Source organism: Hippopotamus amphibius, chromosome 2 (assembly GCF_030028045.1).
Source record: "Hippopotamus amphibius kiboko isolate mHipAmp2 chromosome 2, mHipAmp2.hap2, whole genome shotgun sequence".
Taxonomy (NCBI): Eukaryota; Metazoa; Chordata; class Mammalia; order Artiodactyla; family Hippopotamidae; genus Hippopotamus; species Hippopotamus amphibius.
This window is the reverse complement of record NC_080187.1, coordinates 99,757,808-99,770,217: the sequence shown is the minus strand read 5'-3', so window position 1 is coordinate 99,770,217 and position 12,410 is coordinate 99,757,808. Positions and strand designations below refer to the sequence as shown.

General features: G+C 41.1%; 1 long non-coding RNA gene across 2 annotated transcripts in view; it reads right to left on the bottom strand.

The window, feature by feature from the left end:
* The window catches only part of LOC130846054 (uncharacterized), a 78,713-nt gene that overhangs the window by 45,895 nt on the left and 20,408 nt on the right, over window positions 1-12,410 (bottom strand). The window lies entirely within an intron of this gene.

Below are 12,410 nucleotides of genomic sequence, written 5' to 3'. Positions count from 1 at the left end.
AAAGACAAATAATATTTTCACTTATATGTGAAATCTGAAAAATAAAGCAAATGAATATAATAGAATCTTAATTTTTGATTGCTCAATATATAATCTTTTCTGTATATATATTCCCCATGAGACGAAGAGATGATTATTGTAAGGAAGGGATTGACTTTTAATATATTTATTTATTTATTTATTTATTATTTTTTGGGGGGGAGTGATTGACTTTTGGTCTCTTATTGGGGTGAGAGAAATTAAAAAGAAAGTTCATAGAAGAAGTGGGACAAATCACCTTGAAAAACAAAACTCCACAAAATCTTCCTTGTTCATATACACTGAGACCAGGGGGAGAAGGCTGTAATAGTTTAAAGGGGCCCATATATCCTGGCCTTATCATATGTTGAATCTGAGATGAGTGTCTGAAGAGTCCATGAGAGCTGAGCGGTCTGTTATCTGAAACCTATCTTCTTTTTTTTTTCAATTGAACTATAGTTGATTTACAATGTTGTGCCAATCACTGCTATGCAGCAGAGTAACTCAGTTTTATACATATATACATTCTTTTTTTTAATATTCTTTTCCCTTGTGGTTTATCCCAGGAGATTGGATATAGTTCCCTGTGCTATACAGTAGGACCTGTTGTTTATCCATTCTGAGTGTAATAGTTTGCATCTATCAACCCCAAACTCCCAGTCCATCCCTCTCCCTCCTCCCTCCCCCTTGGCAACCACAAGTCTGATCTCTCTGTCTGTGAGTTTGTTTCTGTTTTGTAGATAGGTTCATTTGTGTCATATTTTATTTTATTTTTTTTTAAATTTATTTATTTATTTTTTATTTTTTTTTTGGCTGCGTTGGGTCTTTGTCGCTGTGTGTGGGCCTTTTCTAGTTGTGGCAGAGGGGGGCTACTCTTCTTTGTGGTGCATGGGCTTCTCATTGCTGTGGCTTCTCTTGTTGTGGAACACGGGCTCTAGGCACACAGGCTTCAGTAGTTGTGGCCTGTGGGCTCAGTAGTTGTAGCACACAGGCTTAGCTGCTCCACGGCATGTGGGATTTTTCCCAGACCAGGGCTCAAACCCGTGTCCCCTGCATTGGCAGGCAGATTCTTAACCACTGCGCCACCAGGGAAGCCCCTGTGTCATATTTTAGATTCCACATATAAGCAATATCATATGGTATTTGTCTTTCTCTTTCTGACTTAGTATGATAATCTCTAGTTGTATCCATGTGGCTGCAAATGACATGATGTTGTTCTTTTTTAAGGGTGAGTAGTATTCCTTTCTAAGGCTGAGTAGTCTTGTATATATGTACAACATCTCCTTTATCCATTCATCTGTCGATGGACATTTAGGTTGTTTCCATTGAAATCCATCTTTTTGAAGGAGAGTGTCTCAGCAGAGCATACGCACAGACCTCATCCAACGCCTTTCCCAGCACCTACTTCAGCTAATTCATTGAAGTAGTTAGACCCTACGGGTCAGTGATATTCACCACCACGATCTAGACTTCTTAATGCCTTAGAGGACTGGGACGGGGAGGGTGGGGGGGACTCGAGGGGGGGGAGTCAAGGAAGGGAGGGAATACGGGGATATGTGTATGAAAACAGATGATTGAACCTGGTGTACCCCCCCCAAAAAAAAAAAAAAAAGTATATGTGTTCTAGTAGTGGTTTGGCAACCACATTCTTATACCATGAATTGTGGTCAGAATACATCCCAGTCTGTCTCAAGTTGCATGTGTAACCAAGGGGGTATTCCTAATTTTAAGTTTGGCAGGGCATGCTTTGAGATTCCATAGGCAGATTTGTTCCCACTCTTGGCAATGTTGTACTTTTCAAGAATATATACATTTCCTTCATTCACTGAATATTTATTAAGCATCTACTAGTATAGTACATGCTCTGCGTACAAAGTTGAGAAAGCAATGTCCTGCTCTCAAGGCATTTAAGCAAGTGAAGAATCAGACCTGCAAACAAGCAAATACAATGAGATTTACTAAACTGGGTAATCCACAAAGTTGAGTGGCAGGTTAGGGTAATGCATTTAAATCTGTCCTGGAAAACTTCCCAGAGGTCCAGGCAGACAAAAGATTTTAAAGTGTGTGCTGTGAGTCATGAGAGACCAATGATCAATTGTAAGTAAGGGAGTAACATAATCAAATTTTTGTATTTGAACTCTGGAGCTACTATGAAAGGGGGATTGGAAATGGGAATTTCTGGAAACTGTGCAAATGTCAAGAGTTGTATCACAGTGGTTAAGGGAGTTGCTGGACCTACTCAAATAGACTGGTGGTCCCATTAGAGATGAGAGATACTCAGGAGAAGAACAAATAAAACACATTGTTTAGAATGTGAGAAAGAAGTCAGAGGTTTCCAGACAATTGCTTGGGAAACTGGAGAAAGGGTCTAGAATTCATTAGTATACAAAATCTACACACAATAAATGCTGGAGAGAGTGTGGAGAAAAGGGAACCCTTCTGCACTGTTGGTGGGAATGTAAATTGGTACAGCCACTATGGAAAACAGTTTGGAGGTTCCTTAAAAAACTAAAAATGGAACTACCATATGACCCAGAAATCCCACTACTAAGCATATACCCAGAGAAAACCATAATCCAAAAAGAAACATGTACCACAATATTCACTGCAGCACTATTTACAATAGCCAGGACATGGAAGCAACCTAAATGCCCATCAACAGATGAATGGATAAAGAAGATGTGGCACATATATACAATGGAATATTACTCAGCCATAAAAAGGAATGAAATTGAGTTATTTGTAGTGAGGTGGTTGGACCTAGAGTCTGTCATACAGAGTGAAGTAAGCCAGAAAGAGAAAAACAAATACCGTGTGCTAACTCATATATATGGAAGCTAGAAAAATGGTACAGATGAACCCAGTGACAGGGCAAGGATAAAGATGCAGATGTAGAAAACAGACTTGAGGACACTGGGTGGGGCGGGGGTGCTAAGGGGAAGCTGGGACAAAGTGAGAGAATAGCATTGACATATATACACTACCAATTGTAAAATAGATAGCTAGTGAGAAGCCATTGCATAACACAGGGAGATCAACTCGATGATAGGTGACAACTTAGCGGGTGGGAGGGAGTCACAGGAGGGAGGGGCTATGGAAATACATGTATAAATACAGCTGATTCACTTTGTTGTACAACAAAAACTAACACAACAGTGTAAAGCAATTATATTCCAATAAAGAGCTTAAAAAAATACAGGAGAGAATGCGGTTTTTGTGGAGTGACTAGGGTTGAGCCTGAAAGCAGAGAGGAGGTGTGTTCAATTCTGGACGTACTGAGTTTGTGTTGCCCGTGGAATGTCCAGGTGGAATGATTTTGAAAACAGCTTGGAGACATGGGACTAGGGCTGAGAATTGAGATTGAGATGTAAAGCATTGGTAGGGACAAGATCCCCCCAAAAGTGACTAAAGTGAGAAAAGGAAATTCTTATATTTAAGAAGGGGCAGAGACATAGAAACCAATCAAGGCACCAGAAAAGGAGCCACCAGTACATAGGTAAACCAGGAGAGAGAGAGAGAAATGTCATGGGAGGCAAAGCCAGAACTTCTAAGAATGTGAGAATCGTCGCAGGACAAGCCATGTAAGATGAGAACTAATCGTGCTTATTCCATTGGGTTAGTAAGTGCATAGGGCAGCCTCAGTGCAGGGATATGGGGGGATAGCCAGGTTAGAGTGGACCAAAGATGCAGAGTGATGTGAATTCAGGGAGAATAAATCTAGGTTGCCCTTTGTAAAAAAAAAATAGCCATCAAAGAAAAGCATGAGGATGCTTTAAAAAATGGCCGTTAAATGGGTTTTGTTTTTTATTTGTTTGTTTTCTAAATAAGAGGGATGACCATATTTTTATGCTGAAGGGAATAACCCACAGAGCATTGAAGGTAAGCAAAGGACATCATTGAAAAAGCGAATTTCCGAGGGAGGCAGGGTGGAATAATATCCACTGCACCAATGGATGGAGTTGCCTTTGATAAGAGAACTGGGGTTTTTTGCTAGAGACAAACACAAGGAATGGAAGGATGCAGACACAGGTGGGCTTACGGGAAAATGGGTGGAAAAATGAAAAAAAGCCACTCTTGGTAGCTGCTAGTCCCTAGCTTAGAAACAAGGTCATCCCAAAGAGAGAAGATTGAAAGCTTTGAAAAGTGGTAAAGGTTTGGAATCGCAGCTCGGGGAAATGGGAGAAGCACATGTAATAGGACCGCTGAGTAACATTGCAGGAACAACTGAGATTAGTTTTGCTCCAGATTTATGGCCTCCGTTCTATATAGTTGTGATTTTTCTTTTTCCCCCAGCAGAGCAGTGCTCAAGAAATGTTTACAGCTGAGGAGGCTCCAGGGGGATTGTCTGAAGGACATGAAGTCCATCCATCTCTCCAGATAGTTTGGATTATATCTCAAGATCAAGGTAAACCATTCAAATTAAATAGTTGAACCATATTGTTCTGGACCCTCTTATTCACTTTGACTGAATTGCATTTTGACCTCAGGCTTCAGATTCCTTGAAGGGACCCAGTGACAAACACCCATAGGCCTGTCTGCATTGTCAGCACCACAGGGGATGTTGAGCAAAGGCAGCCTCTGACCCATGCATGTTCCACTCACGAGGGCACAGAGTCATTTCCTTTAAACCCAAATGCCAGGAAACAATTGGGTTTTCGTGAGTAACAACAATGTGTTTACCTGGTATAAAGCGAGGAGTGGTCAAGAGCCTGGTCTTGCCCTTGACATCAGAATGATTGAGTTCACATCTAGTATCCATCATTAGCTGGTTGACCTTCCACCTCTTAACTTCTCTGTGCCTCAATTTCCTCAAATGTAAAGTACTGAAATATTCATACCTACTTCATAAGGCTGCAGTGAGAATTAAGTGAGACCCTCAATGTACAAGTGTTTAGCACTGTGTCTGGCAAATCATAAACATCCTCACTAAGTATCAGCCAGCTTTGCTGTTATTATTATCTTCCAACTGCTCTGGTTTTGGTTTTGTGTTTTGTCTTCATCCTCAGTGTGGCATGCATTTGCATGTATTAATTTACCTCTGGTCTCCACTTAATATTATTCTTTTCCTTTTTTTCTTTACCCATACTTTACTTATTTCTTATCTGATATCCACCTACCACAGCTTTGGAATGAGGCAGAACATAAGACAGTGAACTCAAGGAGGCCTTCCACCAATCAATACTTATAAAGACTATTCTATCTATTTCTGTCCCTGTTTTAGGGAATGTTTCAAGGATGAGAAAAAGGACCTGGAACTTTCTCATCGCACATTTGCATCCAGAAATGCAAGTTTCCTTGAAGTCCATTTCACCTGATATTTACTTTTTCTACAACCATTCTTGATCAGCCCCTACAGGGACTTCACCCTAATTCAATATTAGCTCAAATACTTCTCATTATAAATAAAGATAGCATATTATTTTATTCACAGAGAGGGGCGGCTTACTATAGTTTGAGAAGCGGTTGCAGTTTTGGGGAGGATGAGGGCTGGTCTTGGGCGTCAGGGGACCTGGCTTTGGATGCAGCTCTGCTACTTGCTAGCTCTTTCTTGCCTTTGGAACTCTGGCCTGGGTTCTTTCATCTGCTAAGTAGAGTTCATAGTATTGATCTCACAGTGTGGTTGTGAGAAATCAAAAAGGTAGTCAACAAAAATTATTTGAATCTGTGTCTAGTTCAAGAAGTGACATCCAAATAGCTATTCAAACTTGCACCTGAAAAACTGGACCAAAGAATTCAATAATTCTTCTTAAATAGTTTAAAGGCAACCTGGATGTATTTTTCTTACTGAACTTAAGCATTCGAAATACATATAATAGCCTTTTAGGAATATTTAGTCAAAAGTCAAAACAAAAAGTTTTACTTGTCTTTTAAGAATATTCAAGAAATTTCATCTTGGTGTCAGTATCAACTTTGCCTATAATGTCATCAGGGAAACATGGAAAATATCCCAGATCAAATTCTCTGCTTTCCACTAAATAAATAACTTGTGAAAACCCTGACGTACAAGCAAGTCTGCTTTATCTCCTGCCTGCTCATAGCTTTGTTTTTGTTTTAGTTTTCTTATTGTTCTTGTTGCTATTTTTGTTGTTGCAAGAGCCAGTAAGATGAAAGCAGCTTTTGTTTTGTTTTCACTCAGGGGATATGCGCATGGGATGCCTTATCCCAGGTGTTGATATCAAAAGGATAGCAAAAGGGTCTAGGCCAGTTCTTTAAGGAAATACGAGGACCTGCTTCCCTGTCCGCCTTCCCTCTTTCAGGCCCAAAGTTGAAAACCAGAGGGCATGTGTTGGTGGGCTACTCCCACCATCACAGAACATCCCCAAGAAAGCAGTGTCAGAAGCACAAAAAGAGCCCAAGTACAATGGTTAGTCTTCAAAGGGGCTCATTTATTATATTGTACAGAGTCCCACAGAGTTGCTCCAAGCTCATAACCGCCACTGATTTCAAAGGGAGCTCTGAACTTGCATACGCTCCGCAAGGCACGGTGTGGGATGAGAAACAGGCTGAGTGGCTTGAAGCCACGTTCAGACATTTTTTAATGTTCATAAATGTCTTTGGCACCATCACTTTCACATAGAAACCCACTTACCTCCTGCCGCAAAGTGTGAAATAAAGCCATTTTCAAGCCTGGGTAGGGGATAGTCTGGAAATTGGGCTAAATCTTAAAACTGCATGAAGACTGAAAATAGGATTCACAAGCTGGAGCTCAGCTCTCACTAACCCACTTCCAAGGTCAGGTCACCATGACACTCTGCTCTGTTAGATACAGTCAGTGCCACCTTTGAAGGGTTAAGGCAGTAAAATGTGCTCATCTCAGTAGATCCCAATCTAAAGGCCCCAACTCCTAGGCATCCCAGAATAGCTGGTCCCTAGGATAGGAGAGAAGCGTTATTTCAATTGGGGCTTTAGTGGGACCCAACTGGCTCAGCCCTAGGGAACCTCAGGTTAGGGACTGGCATTTCCTGCCACACTTCTCTGCCTTAGGAGATGCTGAAATCCCTCCTTGGTCCAGAAGCTTTCTGAAAGACAGATTAGAATCCATCAAAGGTTTTCTCCTGATCACCTGCAGGATGACGAGCTGTCTTCCCCAGTTCTGTTTCTGTGGCTCCCTGGTCACTAAGACAAGAACAAAGAGGTCCCTTAGGGACTCAGAAATGACTTCATATACTCCAGGAAGTTCTGGGACAGGTAACTCTCCAGGGAGCCTCTGGACAGCTCCGTGAGCACCTTGTTTTTGGAAGGATAAAGAAAAATAGGTGTCCTTTCAGCAAAATTGGGTCATTTGTAGAGACATGGATGGAGCTAGAGACTGTCATACAGAGTGAAGTGAGTCGGAAAGAGAAAAACAGATATTGTATATTAACACATATATGCGGACTATAGAAAAATGGTACAGATCAACCAGTTTGCAAGGCAGAAATAGAAACACAGATGCAGGCAACAAACATATGGACACCAAGTGGGAAAAGCGGAGGGGGGGTACTGGGATGGAATGAATTGGGAGATTGGGATTTCCATATATACATTACTAATAAGAAAAAAAATATCAAATTATATGCTGTAAATATATGCAGTTTATTGTATGTCAATTATATCTCAATAAAATTCTTAAAAAAAGAAAAATAGATGTCTTTTTATGTTCAAAAAATATTCATTAAATCTTGGACAATGTATTATATTGGGTGCCATCTTTAGTAGGAAAGAGAAAGTTATTTATTTGGAAGAAAAGGAGTTAAATAATGAGACATTAGATGTTTTTAGAAATCTAGAGATGCCCTCTATATATTTAAAACTGCAGTCTCTTCTCTAAAGTTCATCAAGAAAATATTGCTAAACATTTATCTACTCATATCCTCACTATTTTGTCATTCCTTCAGCCAGTGCTTGCTGAGAACCTGCTCCAGGCAGACCTAATTCCACTTGCTGGGATTCGGCAGTGAACAAAGCAGACAAGAGTCCCCTCAGGTAGCTTGTGTCTGAGTAGTGAACATGTAGGGTAACAAAATAAGTAAGAAAACTTTCAAGTTCCTGTTCTGCACACAGTGAGTACTGTTTACTTATATTTAGGATCTGTGGTCTTAGATCAGACCTAAAAGTAATGTTTTTTGACAAAAAAAAAATTTCCCTATGTTTTTGTCTCTCCTCCAGAGGCCTGTGAGTAGATACAGCCATACAGACAGATGAGGCATCACAAAGTTTCTAGACATTTATCAAGTCATATCTATCCACAGTAACATCCCTAAATGTCTCCATCAACAGTGTAAACACCTTTGACTAATCTGTCTTCACTTACTGATGTCCTTAAATACTCAATGCAAAATGCCAGCCAGCTGCCTCCCTTCTTTCTACCACATCTTCTTATCTGTAAAAGGAGACAGCCGCCTGTACCCCTAAAACACAATGTACTTCAGTATTTTCTCGCTCTCATCCTCCTTCCCTATATCTCTCCTTTTCTTCCTTTAGGACCTATGTTGTGCCAGGCATGGCGCATTCCCAAAGGCCCCATCTTAACCACGCTAAAAAAATTCAATTCTTAATATAGGTACTGTTAGAAACACTGAAAAGAACAACATAGAATGGAAAGATGTGAAAGTCAGATTTCTCAGTAGAATATATGACCAATGCTGCTACGAATGGTGTCACCTTCCACCTGCTGTACCCAAGCATTTACAAGTCCTTGTACAGGTATAACATGTCATACAGTCCTCTAAATCCTGGCTTCCCAAAGTGTGGTCCACAGCCCAAGAGCATCAGCACCTCCCAGAAGTTGCTAGAAATGTAGAATCCCATACTCTGCCCCCAGCCTACTGGTCCAGACTCTGCATTTTAACAAAGCCCTCGGTGCTTTTTAACACATGTGGAAGTTTGAGGAGCTCTACTCTAAATAATCCTGTGAGGAAATAGAAAGCCTCGTCACCTATTTTACAGATAACAGAACAAAACACAGAAAACTAAGGGTCAGAGATGTTTGATTCATTAGTAGGTAACCAAATGTGAAGTCAAAGACCACTGTTCTTTGCATTACACTGCACCCCCTCTTGGAAGGATCTGTCGCATACCTCTTTTTGAGTCTGCCCTCACCCAGCGCAGCATTTCATAGGAGCATCTGCACAATAATTACAGCCTGATATTGTCCCCTGGTGGCAAGTAGGCAAATGCTAATCTCCTGCTTGATTCTCTATTCCGTATGGAGAATGGTCTTGCTGCCTCTCATCTGAGAGGTCTAAAGTTAATGACATGAAAGAGGTTTCATATTTAGAAATTTCTCCAGTTCTCTCCAGTTCCTTACCAGAGAAGAACGTGTTTGCTGGATAACAATTTTTGAGGTTTCTACTGCAAATTTCCTTTCCTCCGCTGGCTCGTGTTTCATCTGATCATCTTGGGGGAAAGGGAAAGGCAACTATCACGTAGCAAACGCTTCCTGTGTCCCCAACCCAGTGCTCTTTATGTCTCATCTCAGAGAACACCAAGAATTGTCTCTGTTGCCCTGTTTTACAGATGTGGAAGTTGAGACTCAAAGGTGACACACGTGGCAATCCTGGGAATCAAGCTAGAATCTGTCCTACCACGCTAGCCTCTTCCCAGAAGTAAGTCTCGCCTGAATTAGCATGGAAGGAGACCCAAGGTAGGGGAAGGGACTCTCATTACCTTCCATCTTTTGTCACCACTGTTGATATGGCAGGTACACATTTCCTAAAAGAGAAAAGTCGTTTCCAAATTCCTCCTGGTTTTAGGGGTGAAGTTAAGTAACTGGAGTAAAATCAAGAAAGAGAAGAACCAGCTAGACGGATGCAAGCTAAATACACAGAATTTCCCCCCAAAGACTCAAAACTCAGCACAGTAGTGTTGCTGGGTTGTATCCTTGAAAACATCCTTATCAACGCCATACAAATTGCCTAAAACCCAGACATGTGACCTAAGCAAGGCCCTCTAAGTAAGTTAGTTTTAAATTCTTCATGCTTAACAGAGAAGCAGGGAAATGTCACCATATTATTTAAGAAAAGAGAAGAGTGAATAGATTTCTCAAACTGGTAGGGCTGAGAAAGGCATCTTCCTGGTTCTCTAATATAGTGTAGCCCTCTCCACTCTGTCCCAGCTCAGACACCTTGGACTGAAGTACCCTCATCGATTACTCTCTGAGAATCTGTAGATAATCTGTGTGGAAGTCTCTCTGCTGGTCTTAAAGAATTCAATAGGATATTATAACTCCTCGGATTTTAATGTACACTACAGCTGTTTAGCTGGCTTGGCATTTAAGGATGCAAGTCCTCATTAACCAGAAAAGCACTTTCTAAACCCAGGGAGGCCCTACTTTTATTCCAAGAAGAGTCAGGAAAATGGTGCTGCAAGAGCCCAATAAAGATTTGAGGTCAACTTGTGCTTGCTGAAATTGACTGGGGTTATGTGAAATGACTTTAAAAAGCAGAGAACAACAAATGCTTCTAGCAGAAGAGATCTGGGCAGGGAAAAGGCTGAAGAATCATGTTAAGCTCAATCTTCTGTAAAGTTTCATTGTGATATAAGTCTTGACTGCCCAGATTCATTCAGCCTTACTGCATTGTGATGGAGGCTTCCCTTATTAGCCAAGGACATTGTGGTAACTGGTAATAGGGCTGCTGCTCTCCTGGTGGCAACATGTGACCAAAAGAAGGCTTTCTGAATTGAGGCTGGGAGTGATATGTCCCTGGTACTCAAAATAGCTAAGGAGTGTGTATAAAGGCACAGGCTGTTCTCAAACATGATTGCAGGCTTTACTTTATTTCTTTTATCTCTGCATCCATTTCTGTCCTGCCAGAACTGTCTACACTGGGGCCTCACTACAGCATTAGTCACAGGAAGAGCCAAGTGTGTTGTAAGCCTGTGCCTTTGGATGCCCAAGGAGATTTGGTCAATCAAATCACCAACGAACCATGTTATAAGAGGTTCAATGGTGAGGCAGTCCCATACACAGGAGGAAGACAAGAACATTCTGAAGGAATTTGATTTATTTATCTTTTCCACAGAGATGCATGTGATGTGTCTGCTTCCTGGAAAATCAACATCCATTGATTGCAGATAGTAGGCTATCTAACTCTTCTTCTCTCTTTAGCTGAAATTCTTATCACCCATGTTTCAAAAGCTAATTAAGCTGTGATGCAGTTCTAACAAAAGGACCCTGAACAGGATCTGGGCTCCAGTCTGCTTTGTCACTAACCAGCTCTGTGGCTCTAGGCAAATTAGCTCTCCACTGGGATGCCATTGCTTTGTCTTGCAATAGTAATAGCTGTATTTATTAAAACACTTTCTCTAAAGGAGGGGTTATGCCAAGTACTTTATCTGGATGATCTCATTTAAACTTTACAAAACCGCCATGGGTAGGTTCTGTTGTTACCTCCATTTTGCAGATGAGGAAACGAAAGCATGGAAAGGCTGAATAGCTTGTGCAAAGTGACATAAGTTAAATGTGAAAGTAGCAGGATTTGGTCGAGTTTCCTGAGCCTGTACTCTTAACCCCTCAACTACCTGCTTCTCTAATGGCCTCACCACCCCAGGCCAGGGAGGTGTTCTTGCTCTGGAAATTCCTGATTGTATTTAGAAATGATTTGGCCTAACACATATAGCTCATCTATCCTCCTGTGTTTTAAATTTTAAACATTTTTTGATTTTTGATCAAAATCCTCAACCTAGTGAAATATCTGAATGAGTGAGTAGAAAGACCACTTCCTCTAGGATTATGAGTGATTTTCTGCCTTTTATAAATTCCTCTCTTTATAAGTGAAGATAATAATGTCTGGCTTATAAGGTTGTTGTGAGGCTCCAAGCAAAATGGCTAGAGGTGGAAAGCAGTGTATGATTTGGAAAGTGTTTACTAGTTTGTTTGTTTGTTTGTTTTTGGCTGCAAAGTTGCGTCTTCGTTGCTGCTGCAGGCTTTCTCTAGTTGAGACCCACTGGGGCTACTTCGTTGCAGTTCTCGAGCTTCTCATTATGGTGGCTTCTCTTGTTGCAGAGCATGGGCTCTAGGTGTGTGGGCTCAGTAGTTGCGTTGCACAGGCGCAGCTGCTCTCCAGCACGTGGGAACTTCCTGGACCAGGGATGGAACCCGTGTCCCCTGCTTTGGCAGGTGGATTCTCAACCACTGTGCCACCAGGGAAGTTCTACTAGTGTATTTAAATACCAGCTCCTTTGGGGAAGACTTTCTTACGTGACATATTGTCTGTAGCATGGAACACTGTGCCCTCAGAGCTGTGAGATGCTGAAGTGGAGGCCTTGATCATTACTTTGATTGTGGTTTTCAGCTAAAAACAGAATGCTCTTTTTGTTTTAATTAAAAAATTGTTTTTATTTTCAACTTGATTTTTTGTTAGGTTGCATGCTTACTTTCAAAACGTTTTTTTATTAAAGTATAGTTGATT